At 45.8% G+C, this 4,539-nt stretch overlaps 1 long non-coding RNA gene across 1 annotated transcript; it reads left to right on the top strand.

Annotated features, from left to right (window-relative positions):
• The first annotated feature begins 334 nt into the window (after positions 1–334).
• Positions 335–3,919, top strand: LOC309961452. Its single transcript, XR_014326185.1, has 3 exons — positions 335–448; positions 2,840–2,902; positions 3,462–3,919. It is a non-coding gene; the product is annotated as an uncharacterized lncRNA (long non-coding RNA).
• The last annotated feature ends 620 nt before the right edge of the window (positions 3,920–4,539 follow it).

Below are 4,539 nucleotides of genomic sequence, written 5' to 3'. Positions count from 1 at the left end.
TCCCCAGGAGCGACTCCAGCCTCAGCTCCAGCTTCTCCCCCATGTCTTCGCGCGCGCGGCCCCCGCACCGCGCTAGTCTGGCGCTTGGGGGAGGGGCGCGGCGCCGCCGGCGGGGGCGGGGCAGACGGGCAGGCGGGAGGCTGACGGGAGGGGGCCTGGCCCGGGCCTCAGCTGCCGCCGCCGCGCTCCCGTCCGGCCGCCGGCTCCCTCTTTGTGGTCACAGGCCCGGGGCCCCCAGCGCTGCTGCGAACTCGGGCCGGCGTGAGGCGAGCACAGTGAGCCGGGGGCCGGGCTGAAACACTCCCGGCGCGCGCGGCCCGCCTCGTGGGCTCGCCCCCCCAAGCTTCTTTTAAGCTAACAGGAGAGGCAGTAAGATCAAACACTTCCTGGTTCCGGCGCGACTCCAGAGATGACGTGTGAACTTCTTCCTCCCTGCAGCCATTCACAGGTGGGCCTGCTCGGGGTGTTTCCCGTGAGCCAAACAAAGGTATTTTAGCTTCATGCTCATCACCTGGGAGGCAGGTGTCCCAGAGATGGGCCACTATGTATAATTTAAGCTCATAGGCAACATCCCTTCAGTGATGAACTTGCAGTAGAACATAAAGGTTCTTCCCTATTACATGACCTTGAAAAAGTTATTTAACCTCTTTGAACCTCAGTTTCCGTATCTTTGAAATTGGATAGATAATAAGAGTATCTACTTCAGAAGGCTGCTATAAGGGTTATAGAAGCCAAGATTTGTGAAGAGCTCAGACTGTCTGCTGTCTATGGTAAATTCTGCACGAACATCCACCCACACATACATATAAATTCACAAAGACCTGATACTTTTCTAGCTATGTCATTGGCCAACGTTTGTGACCACGGACAATCCCGTAACTTCTTTAGCTACTTTTTAGTCCTTATTTATACAGTAAAGGGGTTGGACTGAGCTCCATTCTAGCTGTGCAAGTCTGTGATGCTATCTTGGTGTTTGGAACCAGTAGTAGAGACATGAAGACCATCATGGAGATAATGATTGGAGTTCACACTGAATCATCTACAGAAGTGGGTGGAGATGACTCAACTGCCTTTCCACTCACCCGGTATTTGAAGGCACAGGGTGGTCTGCAGGTGACCCCAGATTCAGGAGCTTATCTACATAGGCATCTGCCAGATAAAAGGAACAGACAATGGCATCAACCATAAGATACTTTTACACTAAAAGTGAAAACTTGATGATACAGACTTTGTAAAGCCTGGCTATAGCTAAGATGAGGAAACAGCTATACCTTAGTCAGAAGAAGAAAACAGCCAAAGCCTTAAAACAGCACTGACACTTAGCCACTGTCCAGGCTGAGTCAGGTGCGCCACCAATACGGAGTGTCCAGCAGACTTCCACTGATGCCCTCAGGTGATACGCCAGATGATGTCCTCAGGTGATGCCCTCAAGGAAAAAACTGTAAAATGAAGGAACTGAGCAGGGTTTATTTTCTTTTTTATTAAGGTAAATTCCACGATATTTGGAGAATTCTCATCTTGTGAAACTGAACAAAGTTTAAATTCTCAAGTTGGGTGGAAAAAGAGATACATCCAGAGACCACACCATTTCACTGCAAAAAAGAACAATGTACCTTATAATGTATACCTTAAATCGAGTCAGAGTATCTTTAGGATTCTTAAAATATTTTTCAATTTTTATTCTCCCTTTATTCTTTGGTTGAAATCAGAGGTATGTTTTGAATATGACCTTAGCTCTTGCTGGTGAATTTGAGCTCCTTGCAAAGAAAAGAACATTGCTGAAAGAGCCATAAGTAAACAGGAAGTCAGTGTAGATTTGCAAATGTTTCCTCCAAGCTCTAAGGGTCCCTGCAGTATTGGAAAACGGAACAAAAGGAACAGTTAAAAGACAGAACATCAACAAAAAATGAGAACTTCAAGGGAAAATACACAGAGAAGCAGAAATATTTAGTTAAATTAACGTCGACTGAAAGGGTCAAGACGTTGTAAGAACCACATGAAGTAAAGAGATCTTTGAGAGAGAAAAAAGCCATGCCAATAAATAAAAAGGAGAGTTGTGGTAAGACTCTCCATGGATAAAGCTGTGAATTTACTGTTTTCTAAACAGGCTGATTTTCAAACCCAGGCAAGGTCTTTACTATTAGAAAGTCCTGAAGACTTTTTAAAAAGCCTGGGGTATTGTATTCACTTTGAGGCATTTCACTGCCAGGTTGAAGGCAAACAGAGATGAGAATTCAGAGGAAAGAAAGAATACGACAAAAGTATTCCCGCGTCTATGGAGGATTGGCCTTTCAAGAGAAAGTACTAATACATAGAAGAAATAATAGCTTGGTTTGCAAAGTCTAAAGAGAGGGAGGTGATATGCTATACGTGCCTAAAATTTAACAGAGGAAAATCACAGGGCAACAGGCAACGCCTCATTCAAATCCCATAAACGTATTTAGTTATCAGTACGATTCTTCCATTCACGTTAGGGTTTGGACATCTATGCGTGAGTATTTGTGTATACGGAACATTTGTACACATGCACACACACACATCCATGTAGCCAATGAGTATCCAATCTTCTTTTCCTTTTGAGCTCTGAGACTACTGAAAATGTCGCTGCTTGTATTTCCTCTAAAGAGATTTAAGGGACCTACGTCATTGGCTGAGCTGAAGTTTGCCCATCTCAGCTCTGGCTAAAGTGAGCTGCTGTTAGTTTCCATAAGAGTATACAGTACAATCCTTTTAAAGGTGTAGCTTTGTTCACAGTGAGTTATTGGAGGGGGATTGCTAGTCATTACGATATTAAGGTAATTAAGTATATGCTATCGCTTTTTCTCTCACTGTACAACAGAGGAGAATCTCAGTAGAAGACACTGAGCTCCACTGAAATAAATTATTGAACACATACGAGCAGGTAAGAGGCTCAAAATATATAGATTTAATATTGTTGCAGCTAACCTGTGGCTGTATTCTATTTTCTGTTTATTACCCATTCTCTTCCCTGCCCTATTTCAAGTCTTTTACACGGTAGGTGCACTAAACAAAAAATTATTCAATAGACAAACGCCAATGGTTTTACAGACAGAAAGGCCCAGGGAGGCTAGGCTGCTGACTTCTGAAATGCTGGGATGTTTTTAGCCTCATTTGTAATCCTTTCTGCTGCGTAAGCCGTAGATTACCTTGCTCTATGGTTGGGTAGCTATAGATGTTCCATCGATGGGAGCAACCGGGCGAGGCTCAGCAAATGTTTTGTGCCGCCAGCTGGGCTTCAAAACGTGTCAGTCCCCGTGTCTGTTGCCGACTAGTATTTTTCAAGAAAATATAAAAATTGTCATCTCCTCTGTCAGCATGAGATCACTGAATCATTAAGATTCACCAGCACAGAGATGTTTTCCTTTGCTGTGAATTTCACCATTTTATGGGGAGCGTTTTTCAAAACCCTGAGTTCAATGCGATGAAAATGACATTTATAGCACGACAGGTATTCATAGAAGCTATCACAACTAAACAAAGGTGAACCGAGCAGTTCCAGCCGGATGACTGAATTTAACTAGAAACAAGATGAGGGAAGGCGGCAACATCTCCCAGTGACCAGCAGGGGTCACTCGACAACCAGAAAACGAATAGAAGGCGCGTGCGTTCCGGCGGCTGAACCGCCGGGCCGAACATGCTCACATGCGAGGTAGCAGGATGTCCTCCGGGGACACACAGAACCCACTCAAAACCCTAACTCAAAACCGAAAAACAGAAATGCACTTCTCAGAAAGGACGTTTTCCTCTGGATAAAAGGGGAAAACCTTTTTGGGCCCAACTCTGGGGCCCTGCATGGAGTCGGTGGAACTGGGGTCCACGAGGATGGAAGAGACAGAAGGGGAGAAACTCTCTGCTGCGTCGTATGCCATCGATCCGACTTCAGAGACGCAAACCAGAGAGCCCAGCCTCCAGCTAGGCTGCCTTTGCCACGTTCAAGCGCAGAACATTAAAAACGATTCCTGACCCCTTGTGTTTCAAAGGTTTTTGTAAAATGCATTTTTAAAACATTAAAAAAAAAGTTCAGATGGCCGGGTTTTTAAACAATGATTCTTCTCTTCTTGCCGCTGCTCTGTCGTCTCTTGCTCTTCCACGTCTGCCGTAAACACAGGTGTGTCCTCATTGATGCTTTGTGTTTGGATTCCTGAATCATTCTCTGAGGGACCTTCAAGGGGATGGATTCGTCGTAAAGGCAGCAGGGAACTTTCCTGAGCATGTGCTCTATTTGCCTCTGCCCTGAGCGCTCACTGACTCTGTGAATGTCTGATAACCCACAAAGGGGCCCTCTGATGTGGACAGCACTTTAAGGATGAGGGTAGAACTGAGCTTCTCAGAGCCCAGGTTTGGTAGATGTATGCTCCCAGCACCCGTGCTGTTTGACTATAAATCTCAGGCCAGAGGACATAAAGGAACTTAAAATTCAACCGTTCCTGTCACCTGTCTGATGCTCAGATTCCTTCGACGGCACCTCTGTCAGCTGGTGGCCTTGCCGGGGCTGCACATTACTGTGATGGGGACCCC

The sequence above is a fragment of the Leucopleurus acutus genome (assembly GCF_964270905.1).
Source record: "Leucopleurus acutus genome assembly, chromosome: 4".
NCBI classification, from domain to species: domain Eukaryota; kingdom Metazoa; phylum Chordata; class Mammalia; order Artiodactyla; family Delphinidae; genus Leucopleurus; species Leucopleurus acutus.
The sequence above is the reverse complement of the archived record's forward strand: the minus strand, read 5'-3'. Positions and strand labels throughout refer to the sequence as shown.